Raw genomic sequence first — 16560 nt, forward strand, 5'->3', positions numbered from 1 at the left:
AAAAACTGATTTAAGCACTCGAGCATTTAAGTCATAATGAAAGATGTACTCTCGAGGGCAAATCCTTAACTGGCATAAATCAATGTAGCTTCACTGAAGCAATAGAACTACACCGATTTATACCAGCTGAGGGCCTGGCCCCTTGGCTTTATCTTCGGACAGAACCATCTGAAAAATTTAAATGGAGTCATGAGCACTATGCAACCTCTTCTGTAGTTTAGATTACCCAGCCTTTTGAGGCATGACCTCCTGAGGAGAGGGGAAATTTTCAGGAGACTGGGAGACAAAGCAAGAGTTTTGGTATAAAAGACTGGGTTTATACTGACAGAAGGGCCTGCCTTTAGATCCACCAAATGGACCTGACCTTTGGTCCAAGCAAGGATCCAACCCTGCCCTGTCAGACTCCTCCATTTGGTCAATAGACGACCACCGGTACATTCAGTACATGATCCTTTGGCTATTTAATATGTTTTCTCTGTATGATTTTTTCCTTAAACAAATGTCCTCCACTTTGAAAGAGCTATGTGGTCACTTATAACCATTGGCATTCCCTGGTCACAGCCCTTGGAAAAAAAGCAAAGTGCAGGGGCTAGCCATTAGTCAGACCTGCCTGAGATAACTTCAGCCTAAAACCCGATCTGGGGAGAAAAGGGACACAGGTTCCTGCCCAGAAAGAGGTGCTGGCTGGAGGCCTGAGAGGGCATTCCTTGAACAGATCATGGAGGGGGTCAAAGGTGCAGTTACCCTGAAACTGTGACATACCTTTCCCCAAAATGATAGCTAGATATTAAACAAATGCTGTTCATGGGATTCCAAGAGTTTTCTGCAATCCAATACTAAGTATAGGTGATTAGAAGAGAACTAGGGAAGAGAACAATAATCAAATCTCATGTTTCCACGCATATGTTAACTGTTAGCAGAGGTCAGGAAAGATTCACAGCATACGTCCTGGCCCAGCAGTGCACAAGTGGATAAGTGCATTTATGAGGCTCAGGAGTTTGTTCTGCAGCATCAGTTTTCACTTTCTTCTGCAGCATGGCTAGAAGTAGGATACCAAACTTGAGGGGTTTATTTTCCTATTGAGAATCAGCCTTCTCTAGTCAGTCTTCTACAATTAGGATTTATGAGATGGGGGAAAACACTGTCTTGTCAATTAATTAAGTTCTCAATTGCCTACATGCTAAACTGAAGGCTTCTCAAGGAAGGAATCCCTATCCAAAGAAGCACAATATTAAACATAAGACCTCTACACTTGTACAATTCCTGACAGAAAACTTCATTAAGATATTGTTAAAACTGAAAATGTGCCTGACACACACTCTCTTCCTTCAAGTTGTTCTTCCTGCCAGTTCTCTTTGTTGCAGGTCTCTTGGTACCTTTCCTGACAATGCTTCTCCCTCTCTCTCTTTACTGATTTTTAATTTCCCAGGGAAACCCATAAGGTGCATTTGCTGAATTTCAGCTATCAAATAACGACTATCTTTTGCCTTCCTGCTGATTTTAAACATTCAGCTCCAGTTAGATTTTTGCATTTGTGCAGGCAAATACAAGAGCATGAGTGAGGCAATGGCTAGAGCAAGCCAGAGCGGATGCAAGACCATATTCAACTCCAATGAAGATGAATTTAGAATGGGATTGGTTGGATAATGGATTTTTCCCTGTGGAAAATTTTGATTTTTGGAGAAAATGTGAATATTGAAACATTTGAAAAATGATTAAAAATGCCGCAGTGGTACCTTGTGGAATCTGTTATTTGGTTGCCTCATGCTCCCATTCTTCTCTATTGGCTGGGCTCCTGGTCAGACTACAGTTCCCATGATTGCCAGTCTCCCCTCTTGGATAGCTACATGGGAGTCCCAGGTCCTGGTGCATCATGGTAGATGTAGTTTGGCTGGGAAGACCAGCCCATGGAGCAAAATGGGGATGTGAGGCAACCAAACTACAACTCCCATAAGGCACTGCAGCAGCCTATCCAAATTGAAATATTTTGATTTTTATGTGAAATATTCTGGGGTTTTTTGAATGAAAAACTGAAATTTTCTGTGAAAAATTGTGTTTACTCTAAAACCTAATTTCCTGTTGAAAAACAGTTTTAATGGGAAATTTTTAACCAGCCCTAGTTTACACTGTTGGAAAGATTTTTAGCAAATCCAGTCAACAGTTTTTTGCTTTATTGCCTTGCTCAAACATCTGTGGATAGTCAAAAATATCGTAAAACTGGCCTTCTGAGTAAAGCCCCAAACCTGGGTTGCTTTGATTACTTCCTTTTCTAGACCTCCTTGAGGCCAAGCAAGTCAGCTTCTGCTTGAGACATCTCCAAAAGTTTATTAGTATTGGAGATTTTAAAGAATGGGTTAGACAAACACCTGTCTGGAATGGTCTAGTTATTACTTAGTCCTGCCTTGAGTGCAGGGGACTGGAGTAGATGATGTATTGAGGTCCATTCCAGCCGTACACTTCTATGTTTATCTTCTGTTCCAGCTCAGTAAGGAATTGTTTTATTATGATTTTGTTTTACTCTCAGGAGAAGTTACAGGTTATTCAAGAAAAGGTCTTTAAGATTTTTCAGAAAAGTATGGGCTGTTCAGAATGCATCAAATTATGTCTTCTAGAAAAAAAAATCACCATTCATAGTCAAAATGTAGATTCTCTTAATTTGCTATCCCTAAAAAAATAAGACAACTTTCTTGAGATTTTGCCTGTAATACATGGGGTTTGTGTATTTAAAAAACTAAAAAAACCCCCCACAAACCCCAAGCTCGACACTGTCTGATGTCCTGATAGATGTAATCTTTGCTAGAACATCCATACACACTGAATCTAGTCCAAAAAACGGAATGAACGGATAGATTTATAACTGGATACAAATGGAGTTGTATGACTGCTTGAACAATGACATATTCAGGCCCATAATCTTCAATAAAATCACAGGTATATCACATCACCAACCCAATAAAATCCCTTTTTAAAAATGAACGTCCTTTTTACACGATGAATATCACAGCCAGGCACTCAGTATTTTCTTGGAGAATTATTGCATTTCTCAGGGCTTTCAAAAGATGAAGCCGTAGCCTAGCACAAAAGGCAGGCACTAAGGCCCTGATCCTCTTCCCACTGAAATTAACAACAAAACTCCCTTTGATTTCTGTCATTCGGGATCAGGTTTTAGTCCTCCATCCCCAAATGGAACATCCTTTACACTTTACTGTTTCATTAAAAAAGAATAACAGAAGTATAACAATTGCATCCACAATGCAATAATAACTCTACAGCAATAACATCTCCCTCTGGGGAAACTCTGAGTACTCAAATTCCTAATCTTTGAAAGGAGAGTGCCTACTATGAATTAGCTAATTCAAAAATATATTTCATGGGCAACAAAATAAAAACACTTTACAATGGCTGGCTGGGGATCTAAGATGTGCTAGATGGCTATCAGATGAATATTAGGACCCATAATAATAAAGCAAACATGTTATTCTAAAATGCTAGAGATCTTGTTCAATTATACTCTTATTGTACACACCATATCGCAGAAAGAAAATGAGTTCCCCAGACACAGAAACACTGGTCCAAAATCTAATTTTACAAATCTAGCATGAGTAGCAATAATCCAGAACCAGGATTAGAGCTCAGGATTTCCTGTCTTTCTGCCCTCAGTTCAATTAATTACAATGCATTACCTGTAGAATAAAAAGGCACTATGAGGATTACGCAGAGGTTAGTAGATCTTCTTCTCATGTTCCCAGGCCAAGGTCACAACTTTGGTTTAGTAGATCTGTCCTCTAATTAATTTTGGGCCTCTCTAAATCTGTGCTGTGCATGAACACACTTTTCTTTTCAGGAACAGGCCTCTAAATGTATGTTTTTAATAAAAGTTTTGGAGGGCGAGAACCTCATGGATACTCAGTTATTGCCCCTCTCTTCTTTATACGTTCCTCCTTGTGACCCAGAATTCTCCCCCATAAATATCACAGCTTAGAAAGCCCTTTGCTGTCCTCTATTTTACTTTTATTTGGTTTTCGTATACTGCTGTGGCGATCTAATACTTGGAGGCTCCACTGTGAAATCATCTGGTTCCTGGTGTAACTGCAGTGGAGTCACTGATTATCCGCTGTCTAATAGCCTCCTGTGCAGTCCTTTGGACTGTTCTCATAAATAAAGGGATAGATGATGGGACCTAGAACCTTTCAACTCTCAGTCACTTGTTCAAATCCAGCTAAGGGTAATAGTAACTAAAGTCACGTTCATCTGATGGTTGTTTGGCAGTGTATGTGAAATGCACTAGTGGTCTCTCTCCAACCCCAGGTAAGTAGGTGTTTCACATCACAAAAGCCATAATCCCATTAGCACACTTGCTGGAAGACTCAACACAGAGGGCAAAGACTGAATGGGTATGGAAAGAGAAGAACCCTGTCACCTATAGAGATGATTCATTCAGTGAAGGCCGAGACCTGTTGGTGGCCATTGTGGATTTACTATGGCTCCCCCTGCTAAGTGTGTTCTGTGAATAAATAGATGCCTTCCATTTCTAGTGTTGACAATATTCAATTAGCCTTTTTTTTTTTTTAAAAAGGTCTCTATAAAGGGCATATAACTATTCACTACTTCATTTATTCATGTGTTCCTTAAGTACAAATATGTCCATCCAAATGAGGAATCACATATTGGGAATTCTATCAGTTATAATCCATACACTCAATACTTCAGTACTTGTGCCGCTTAATGCTGCAAAATCTCCACTGTCATTACAGCAAATACAGACTATTCAAAGAAAACAGGCAAATGGAGTTGTTCTGTGTACCCTCTGACAAAATTAGTTCACACTGAAAAGATTTGTCAGTGCCAGGGATGAACAATGGCATACAATCAGTAAAAATCACTTAATAAATCAAAATTAACTCAAAACAATTAGTTTTAGATTCCAGTGATATCATAAAGAAACATCACCTTCCAAACATTAAGACAGAAATTAGTCTGTTCATTGATTCTTATTCTTCACAAGAATTCCAAAGGTGTGTTTTTAAAATTAAAAATAATAAAGTTTCAACAATTTAAAACATGGCAAGTAAGGTTCTGAGGGAAGGGATGCTTGGGAAATAATGTAATCTCCACACTCTCTCTTTCTGTATTGTTAATGAAGTGGAAAATTCTGGGAACTGCACAGGGTTTTGATGTTTAAGAGTGGTTAACTACTTCAGGCTGGAAGCATTTCAGATTCTCACTTTGTTATGAAGAGTGGTGGATGAAGAGTAGTGGATGGTTGCAAGGAGCTGTGCCCTAAGAAGTATATGTGGGGTTGTTTTAGCTGTGTTGATCCTGGGATATTAGAGACACAACGTGTGTGAGGTAATGTCTTTTAGTGGACCAACTTCTGTTGGTGAAAGAGACAAGCTTTCGAGCTTATAAGAGCTTTTCTCCAGATCTGAGAAATGTGACTTTCCCTTGAATGGTCTCTTGAAATGTGTGTTAATTACTTATACTAAACAATCTGTTCCACCTTGTATTCAGCTGTGGCACTCTGAATATGTTTCCCAGACCTGAAGAAAGTGCAAGCTCATAAGCTTGTCTCTCTCACCAACAGAAGTTGGTCCAGTAAAAGATATTACCTCACCGACCTTGGCTCTCTGAAAAGTACATGTAAGATACAGCTTTCCTACAGTAGCTATTTGGTAGTCAGATTTGTTGTTTTCATTTGTTTTTATTATTATGAATCTTTTTTGTGAGTCACCACATGTAAAATCACCCCTTATCTTTTTTTAATGTCTTCATGAATTTTGCGTTTAGCCATTACTTATTCAACATGTATGTCTCCTGCCCTCTAAACTTCCCAACAACTATTTATTCCCATTTAACTACACGTTCATACCCCTTCCCCTTCTCAGATTTCTCTAGACGGTGTGCCTTCAACTACTTCCGCCTCTATACATTAGCAAAGCACAGGAGTAATCTTTTAACTAATAGCATTTCCCTGGAAGTTCAGGGAAAACATGCTGTATCAGATGCATGCAATACTGGAAGTGTTTACTTTGATAAATCTGGTTCATTAAACAGAAGTGCAATAGTTAAAGGCACAGATGCCTCTTGGAAAACTTTGAAATTATTATTATTAATTATTATTATTTTAGAGATCAAAGGACAGTTTTGTGTCAGTTACACCAGCATATCTGGAGTTAATTGCAATGACCTCAGTAGAGCTGTGCTGGATTTGCACCAAAATAACAGAAGAATTTAGCCTATACTCGGTTTTTCCCTTCCACCTTTTTATATTAAGGACATCTGTATGCTGACAGATTTTTTTCCCCCTCAGGACAAGTCTTTCCCCTCTTGGACTTACTTCTTCACTTAAGGGAGTTGCACCCGCTTACATTTGGGATGAATTTGGGCCAGGAAGTCATAATCCTTTCTTTGTTGCACCGTAACTATTTCCACAGCAAACAAATGTAATGTTGCAAATAGGATTATTATTTCAAATGAGGAATTAGCAGCAGGAATTGATAATCTCTAAAGTAGCAAAGATCCTGTTTCCACGCAAATATCCTTAAATAAAAAAACAACAACTGGGGGGGGGGGGGAGGGAAGGGGAGGGAACAAAACATGATCACACAAAGAAAAAACATGCAGAGGGATATGAAAAACCAACAACATGGTATGTTATAGAGGCAGTACTGTCTCTAAATAATAATATTTTACATTAGCTTTTTACATATTCCATGAATTTTCAAGGGCTCAGTCTGCGCTCACTGATATCTTTCCATAGATCACCTTCTGAAATACCCATGCACATACTATCACCTCCTCCTGCACATCCACCCCTCTTTGCCAGTAACATTCAGGCTGTATTTTGAAGGCTGAAGAAACTTCACCAAACTAGAAGCCTGCTTTATTATCCTAATCCAAGTGTAATGGTCCCTGCGGGACTGCTAACCTTTCAATAAGGAATATTTCCTAATTAGAATTGATGTTAAACAAAGAAAGTGGAGGGGGGAGGCCCAACAACCTTTTCCTTTCTGCAAAATAGAACAGGAGCTATAATCCTGGCCTAACTTGTCTAAAGAATCATTATCCCTTTACACTTTAAAATACTTTGATCTTTAGACCCCACTGGGATTCTGTCATAAATTAAACTCTCGACAAGGACATTGCAAAAGAGGAGACTAGTAAAAATGACAAATCGTTTTTGTTTGCTCTCTAAAGAAATTAAAAAAAAAAGTTAAGTAAAAACTGTGTTTTGAGTTTTTCACTAACATGAATAAATTATTTGGATGATGCTCAGAATCAGAAGCTGAATAGAGTTATTATTACAGAATGTTCTGTATGCAAGAGCTAAAACGCATGTGTTCATAGCAGTTAACTGGTCTACGTTCCACAGGAGAGTCCTGGATTTCCCCCTAGAGTCCTGCAGACATGCTGATCTGTCCTACATGTAGTAGGGATGCCAACCGTGAAATATTTTCCCCTGTAATTTGGAACTCTTGCTCCAAGGGGATACTCTCTTGACTGCTATGCACGTAGCTACTGGGGACTTGGTTTCAAATCTGTCTTTGGGAGGTAACAAATGAAGTAAGTGAGGTAGTCTCAGCCTAATCCATAATGAGTGTCCGTTGACATCACCAAAAGAGCCCACTGTATGGCTGGCCCAGGACTAAGCTAGTAGATAGATTGCAAGTCAGTAATGAATGGGGAAACCATGCACAAAGCCTGTTCCACATTTATGCTTAATTTCATCCATTACTACAAAACCTGCTATTTCACATTCATCAGCCTTCCACAGAAGTGTCAAAAGGACTTGCCCCCTTCCAGCCCAATCTTGAAGGGCACACATTGACCGTGTAACCCTACAAAGCAGGAGTTAGTTTTACTTATATCACACTAGCTTCACACTGCACACTCCTAAGGACCTCTCCTTAGATTTTTTTGAGGCAGGGTTTATTTGGTTAGCAGGGTTCTGAATACTGAACTGAACATTACTCAGTCATCCAAAGAACTACATATTGTCATACACACTGCGTAAGAACAAAAGACCAACAAACAACCGCTCCAACAACAAAAGCACTGGGATGACGTTTTTGGCTGACAGCGAATGCCAGAGGGGTTGTAAATTGTTCTCGGTGCTCATGTTTATAATTATCTGATTAGTATTTAAAAGCAACTTTTAAGAAAAGAAGCATAGTGCTAAATCCTTTATGCTGCTGGCTTCTGTAGTTTCATGCATGAAAATACATATTTACATTTAATAATAACAATAGAGGATTTTCATTCTTGTTTATTTTAATATTGGCAGTTAACATTTAGGGCCAGACTGTGATTGACCTAGTGCAGATAAACAAAGATGTGGGAAGGGACAGGGCATAAGGAATGTAAGTCAGAAGATCAAAGCTGACATAGCAAGTGTGACAATGGTAGGCAGCTGGGTGTGCTGAGACCATGCCTATCATGCTGACCAATATTGTCTCATTGTTTCTTTGTGCTTCCCATATCTGTCTGTATCCACCTGTTTGGTCTTCGACTGTAAACTCTTTGGGGGTAGGGACCATCTTTTTTGTGTTTGTTCAGTGCCTAGCAAAAGGGGTTCTGGTCCGTTACTGGGGTTCCTAAGGACTACTGCAGTACAAATAAGTCAAAATAAAGTGGAAGGGGAGAAACAGAAGAAGGGGGAACAAATGCATGCCATACCTTTTCAAAAGGCTTAGCAGTTACTCTGTTGTGGCTTCTAGAGGCAAAGCCAGAACCGTCCATTGCTGTAGAGTCTCTTCCCTGCTCTCATATTACATTAAGTCATGACAGAGCCCCAGTATATATATATATTTTTAGAGGGTAAAAAATTAGCATAATCTCTTACTATTCTGAGAGAGGTGAGGGGCTTTCTGCTTCTTTGATGACCCCTGGATAATAATCTACCTGCTTTACACAGGTAAATTCGGCCCCTTGCACAAGGCCCTGCCAGCCACTATCCTTTTGGTGGAGAAGGCCTGGAGAGGATAGCCTTTGGAACCAGCCAATGCTGCTCCTTAAAAAGCTGAGATGTCATTGCTGAGTGATGCACAACCCTGCTGATTGGTGGAGCACCTTGCCCTTTGTAGGCCAGGAGACCAAGAAATCCAGAATCTCTCCAAATACTTTTATCACCAACAGCCCAATTAAGAATGCATGCAGCATGATTACAGAAACACCAGCGCACTGCTCCTGCCCTCCAACCCCTATCATACTGGACTAGGATTTCCAAATTTTCAGGGCTAGTTTTTAATCCTGACAGTTGTCAGCAGGAAGAAATAAACAGACAGTGTCCACTTTTATTACTGTAACAAAAGAAGACACAGACTGAAGAATATAGGTATTTTTTTGGATCACTGTTCCAAAACTATTCTAAACACATCCACTCTTAGGGTAAAAGTAACATCCTGAATGCCTATTCCTATGATATAGAATTCATTGCTGGCATCACTGTCCATGAAATTCGGTGATCTCAGTTAAGAGTTGGGTTATCAAAGATGCTAGGTTACTTAATTAACTGGGTGTGCCACATAAATATGTGGTTTCCCTGTAGTCTGCTATGTTGCAGATTATTAGAAATCTCCATTGTGAGCCCAATATTTGCAGCAAGTATTGCAGCTATGGATTTAAAGGACACTGAGATTTGGTACAGCACTCATTCTCCTCACTAAAAGAAAAGGAGGACTTGTGGCACCCTAGAGACTAACAAATTTATTTGAGCATAAGCTTTTGTGAGCTACAGCTCACTTCACTGGATGCATGTGTTAGTCTCTAAGGTGCCACAAGTACTCCTTTTCTTTTTGCTAATACAGACTAACATGGCTGCTACTCTGAAACCATTCTCTTCACTGTGGACCAAAGCATGTTTCTATTAATTAGCATTATTAATGTGCTTTATAATTCCACATATCAAGATGCATAGTCTAGGGGGGTATATTTTAATCTCCACATATGGTGTGAGCTGCGCCCATAAATCCCAGTGCACTGAGATGTGAGCATACCTCTTAGCCATATTTTCCTGTAAAATAAGTAGTTGTGACTAGGCATGCAAATAAAACACATCTCTCTTGACCTTAAAGTGACCCTTGAGGTTCTCCACAGTCTTTCAGGAAGAATGTGCAATATTTCAAGCTTGTATAATTTTATCATACATAATGGTAGATATGGTAGTTTTCTTGAAACTGATCTGACTATCCAAAAATCATTTAATTCCCTTAAATTGTAATGTGAAGGTCATGAAGCAATACTTACCACAGACCGAATACAGGCCAAATGTTTAAAAAGTTACTTTTAATTATTCACATACATCAACTTGCACATGAAATTATCATGTTTATACACACAAATAGGTGATCATGCATGCAAACTGGATTGTTACAAGTCCAAAAATCCAGCTTGTGCTCATGAACATGTCCATGCCTATTTAAAGGCTGGCTAAAGAATTGGCGTTGCATGTTGACTGCTTTATGGGAGTTAACACACATCAATTAATTTATCTGAGCATAAGCTTTCGTGAGTTACAGCTCGCTTCACCGGATGCATCCGATGAAGTGAGCTGTAGCTCACGAAAGCTTATGCTCAAATAAATTGGTTAGTATCTAAGGTGCCACTAGTACTCCTTTTCTTTTTGCGAATACAGACTAACACGGCTGCTACTCTGAAACCACACATCAATTGTCAATCAGGCCATAAGATGTTGAGAAAAAAGGAAAAACTAAGAGAAGTTAAATTCTTTGACCAAAAAAGCAATTTCTTCATCTTACAATCATCAGTCTATACAAATGAAATTTATTCCTGTCAGTCTGCTTCCTTTATCTACTTGCATTGCTTTTTGATTTGTTTCCTTTACAGAATTTACAAGGTCATCCAATCCATACAACAATTGTCCTTGTGATTAACTCCCTACAATCAGCAGACACAAAACGAAAGATGTATGATGAGATTTTTCAAGGTGGAAATTTATGACCTGGTTCTTAGTGCAGCTGTCCTATATCTGTCAGCATTCAGTATAACAGGGAAAAAGCTATTTTCTTGTTTTAGATCTAAGGCATTAAATTTGTAAACAGCCATTTCCTTGTTTTAGTTCCAGACTATGTCTCAATTTTTTATTTAAATACATCATTCTTTAGCCAAGTAAAAACCTCTGGATTCTTCGTGGTTCTCCTATTTATAGCAGTGATATAAAGACTTTTTTATTATTCCTACTGCAAGCTCACATTATATTATACATATCTAGGGTGACCCGATTTTTCACATTTGCTGTCTGAACAGGGGGTGGTGGGTAATAGGAGCCTATATAAGAAAAAGACCCAAAAATCAGAACTGTCCCTATAAAATCGGGCCATCTGGTCACCCTAGACATATCAGGAATGATTTCACCCAATGCTGAAATGCAGCTGTCTCTGGGTAGAAACTGTTAGCTGTGTAACAACTAACACTACCACCACACAACAATTTAGAGTAGGAAACAAAGGACATCCCATCCTATTGAAATTGCAGAGGAAAGTTAAGTAGACAAAGTTTTTTAGTCTCTGCAGTGGTAAGAACATGTCTCAGGCCTGTATTTGGGCAAATATACCTAGGTTTGTATAAAAATGAACGGTGGGGGGGTGGAACTGGTAACCCAGTTGTATTCACTAATTTGGTTTCCACAAAGAAAGGACTGGAGAAACACGCACCACAATGAGAATGTAGCGTGATGTGTACTGCGTCTGTCACAGCAGACAGCAGGGGTACTGAGAGGCATAGGAATAACAGACTTGTTCCATGACTGGTAGCACCTCTGACTGAAATACAAATCTTTAATGCAACACAAATACTTTCCATTTAACGAGTGACCACACTGATGCCTTTGGGGAAATTTTGTCCTGAAATTACTCTTTCAAGTCACAGTTGTCTATGATTAAGACAAGAGCATCCCTTTAGTCTCATCATTTAAAATAACAAAAATAAATAATCTTGACACATTGAGAAGTCAGGCTTTGACACAGTCATGTCTGCCAAAAGGACAGACTGCAGTCAGCTAGTATATACCTCCACTCATACAAGTCTGCTCTCACACACATGGCATCCACTGGACTCGATTTGCTGAAACTGGCACCCCTTTTAAATTTTATCCTGGGGTGGAGGTTTCCCTGTTTGGAGGGTGGAGGGCAGAGGATGATGCATCTGCTACCAATTCTCAGAGGTCTAGTTGAGGTGGGGAGCTTTAGTTTGCAGATGAGGGAGCCTGATGAGGGGATGTGCTGAATCAGTGCATTCTGTGGTGACACTGGACATGACCCCTTCCCTCTTCCTGGCCTGCTACATATCCTTTCTGGTCTGGATTGGCCCCTTAGGAGCCTAATATATTAAGAAGTCTAACTCTTAAAAAAATTGAACAAATTATTAATGTATTGATTCCTACAATGTGTAAAGGGTTGGACCTCTGCTTTAAAAGGGGAACCTCATTCCTGATATAGGGAACAATCCTATTTTTATTTGCATTACAGTGACACCTACAGCCCCAACCCCGAGTTCATGGCTCCATTTTGCTTAGTACGGAAAATGCATAGTAAGACAGTCACTGTCCCAAAAAGCTTAAAATCTACATGGACAAATTAGAATCCCATTTTACAGATAGGGAATCGAGGCACTGAGAGACTAAAGGTGGGATTCACAAAGGTATTTAGACACCTAACTGCCACTGATTTCAGTGGGAGTTAGGGGACTCAGTACCTTGGTGAAGTACCTCAGTATGCCAAGGGCCAGATTTTTAAAGGTATTTAGGCATCTAAAGATGGAGATAGGCATCTAGAATTTCCAAAAGCACCTCGGCGTTGAAATGTATGGGTGTTAGGCACCTAGATGCTTTTGAAATTCCCACTAGATACTTATTTGCATATTTAGACACCAAAATTCCTTTACAAATCTAACTCTAAATGACTTGCCCAAGGTCACACAGAAAGTTTGTGCCAGGCCCAGGAACTGAACCCTCATCTCCGGAGACCCTGTCCAGTTCCTTAATTGCAAAAGGCCATCCTTCCTTTCAACCCAACCAAGCTCACACGGATTTCAGAGAGGCAGGGTTTGGCCTCACAGGTGCAATGATTACTCAGCTCAGTTTGCCATTATCTTGCCTCTCACAATAACTCTCTGACAGCATCCCACCTGATGATAATAGCAGTAATAGCCCTGGGGTGTCTAGAAAAGTATGGTTTCCTTCATCAAGCTCTGACAGGAAGAAAAAATGCCATTGATCTTGGATGCAGGGAGTGAACAGATGAGCCTGCACCCTCATCACTTAACGGTACATCTACACAGCAAAGAAAAACTGACAGCTGGCCCGAGCCATCTGACTTGGGCTTGCAGGGCTTGGGCTGCAGGGATGTTTCATTGCTGTGTAACCTTCTGGGCTCAGAAACAGACCTGCAGTCAGCCATGGTGTCATAAATATAAAGGGAAGGGTAAACCCCTTTGAAATCCCTCCTGGCCAGGGGAAAGCTCCTCTCGCCTGTAAAGGGTTAAGAAGCTAAAGGTAACCTCGCTGGCACCTGACCAAAATGACCAATGAGGAGACAAGATACTTTCAAAAGCTGGGAAGAGGGAGAGAAACAAAGGGTCTGTGTGTCTGTCTATATTCTGGTTTCTGCCGGGGATAGACCAGGAATGGAGTCTTAGAACTTTTAGTAAGTAATCTAGCTAGGTAAGTGTTAGATTATGATTTCTTTAAATGGCTGAGAAAAGAACTGTGCTGAATAGAATAACTATTTCATCTGTGTATCTTTTTTGTAACTTAAGGTTTTGCCTAGAGGGGTTCTCTATGTTTTTGAATCTAATTACCCTGTAAGATATCTACCATCCTGATTTTACAGGGGGGATTTCTTTATTTCTATTTACTTCTATTTTTATTAAAAGTCTTCTTGTAAGAAAACTGAATACTTTTTCATTGTTCTCAGATCCAAGGGTTTGGGTCTGTGGTCACCTATGCAAATTGGTGAGGCTTTTTATCCAACATTTCCCAGGAAAGGGGGGGTGCAAGTGTTGGGAGGATTGTTCATTGTTCTTAAGGTCCAAGGGTCTGGGTCTGTAGTCACCTAGGCAAATTGGTGAGGCTTTTTACCAAATCTTGTCCAGGAAGTGGGGTGCAAGGTTTTGGGAAGTATTTTGGGGGGAAAGACGCGTCCAAACAGCTCTTCCCCAGTAACCAGTATTAGTTTGGTGGTGGTAGTGGCCAATCCAAGGACAAAGAGTGGAATATTTTGTACCTTGGGGAAGTTTTGACCTAAGCTGGTAAAGATAAGCTTAGGAGGTTTTTCATGCAGGTCCCCACATCTGTACCCTAGAGTTCAGAGTGGGGGAGGAACCTTGACACATGGATTTTAATTTGTTGTGTAGACATAACCTTTAGATGCCAATTAGTTTCCCAGGGAAAGATGACTGAGGTAATTAGATAATCAGGCTGTTGGGGATAGAGAGCCAATGAGCCCATCATCCCAAATCTGATAAAAAGGCACAGGAAGGAAGGGGGATGGGGGGAGGACAGGGAGGGCTAGTTAAGCCCTCAAGTCCTGATGAGAGGGTCAAAAGCACAGAAGATACTGTAAACAGACTGTTGCACAGGGACTCTTCTGATATTGGTGGGAACTCAAAATAAATGGCACTCTGAATGTATAGCTAGTGGGAGTGTAGGCAGTTTCTATGGGGCAAGATGTCAGGAGCAAAGACACTCCCTGTTATACTCTGATTAACCATCATCACCAAAACACGGGCTCAGCTCTCTTCAGCTTTTCTTCACCAGACAACACTCAGACAGCTAGTTCTGCTGGACTCTCCCCCTGAATCCAGGATTTAGAGGAGCTTGTTTAACACAATTCTATTTTCCGCGTAGTTTTTCCCTAACATGCAAAATGTGAGGAGGCAAGCTCCAAACACTCTGCTGCCATTAAGGATGAGTTGTTGCCTTGGGGAATGTTTTTCTCTCATTACTGAAGCCTAACGATGAATGGTAGAATTGCAGACCTCAGAGGTAATTAGGAAGAAATGATTTCACATTAAAGAAGTAAAATAAAATCTTTGAGCAAAGCCCAGAATCACTGCCTGGCTATCCCTAAAAGATTCTGAGATAGTGAGAGAATGAAAATCCTGAGAACTGGGTCCAGAACAATCATTCAGTCACGATCGGCAGGGGCTACCTTGCAGCCAGTCTGTGGCTGAATAAAGTCTGCGTACCCTCAGTGGGATTGGTTAAATAATAAATCATTTCAAAAAGCTGTCTCTGTCCTCATAGCAGAAAACTTTCAGTAAACAAAAAGGATCTCTTTTGGCTGTTTCCTGCAGGCCTTTTAAAGAGCCTTTGTGCGTTTAAAAACATTGAGCAATTCATGGGTTGGTTGGTGAAGACATGTAGTACAGTACAACTGCAATTACTCTATCACTGAATAATGTGTGTGTGGCCATGGCAGTGATTCAGAGGGATATTTAGCATTTTCCCCACATTACAACCAACTGACTTTGTCTCTCAAAGTTCAGATTTAGAACCTGAAACGAAAAACCTGCTCATGTGAGAATTGGTCGATCAGTATAACTAATGTTGTGTTAGGAATAGAGGTCACAGTTACAGTCCTTGCTGCATCTGTCAACACCATGGCATGGAGTACGGAAGGCATGATGTTACTGAAGGTGCCAGCAAGCCAGCCTCTGAATGGCATGTTCAACAATTGCTGGTCTACTTTTACAGGCATGAATGATGCCATGGTCCCTTATAGAAATATTTGCCAAATTTTATTGTTAAAAATAAATTCTTTTGGACAGCTTTCTACCAAGAAGTACTGTCTCTGCCAATGGGATAATAACATCTCCTCTGAACACATCATCCTCTATAAGGATCTATCAACCTGAAAAATGCAGCTGACTTAAATAATTTGATTGTCTTTTATTGCATTACATTTAACATTGAAGCAAATTTCAGACAAGTCAAATTATCTGAAGACGACTTGACTATCCAAATAGCCATGGTGCTTGCTGTTCTGCAAACACTGCAGATTTACAGTTCTTTAATACTTATGATATTTCTGCCAGCCTTATGGTCAAATCATATCTGAACTGATGACATAATTTCCCCTCCACCTTTTCCCTGCCAGCCCAGTTCTCTTTCCTCTTCGCTCCATTTCATCTGTCCGCTCTTCCCTCTTTCTCCCCTGTGTGTGCACACACACTCCCTCACACACGTAGGCAATCAGAACTTGATTTGAACAGGTCGTAAAATCCCACAACAGATACGTGACATTTCAGAATTGTATGGTGATCTTTTACTTCCACGGGAATTCCATGGATAAGCGGATTCCTCTGTTCCTAGGCAATGTTTTTCAGCACAGTCAAGGCAGACAAAGCATAGGTAAGGTGAATGTTCAGAAGAGATTATCTTCCCCAATAAAACTGTGGGAGACCACCATCTGTCAAGTCCGCTACTCAATAACAGATTTGACGTGTGATTTTTACCACAATACTGCCAAACCACAAATACTTCATTCTTATTTTTTAATAATCTGTGGGATTGTATTGTGTCACACCTGTTTTTATTGATAT

General features: G+C 40.1%; 1 protein-coding gene across 1 annotated transcript in view; it reads right to left on the reverse strand.

Moving 5' to 3' along the window:
• The window catches only part of PHACTR1 (phosphatase and actin regulator 1), a 178166-nt gene that overhangs the window by 33463 nt on the left and 128143 nt on the right, over positions 1–16560 (reverse strand). The gene's annotated exons all lie outside the window — the stretch shown is intronic.

Source organism: Eretmochelys imbricata, chromosome 2 (genome assembly GCF_965152235.1).
Source record: "Eretmochelys imbricata isolate rEreImb1 chromosome 2, rEreImb1.hap1, whole genome shotgun sequence".
In the NCBI taxonomy this organism is placed as follows: domain Eukaryota; kingdom Metazoa; phylum Chordata; order Testudines; family Cheloniidae; genus Eretmochelys; species Eretmochelys imbricata.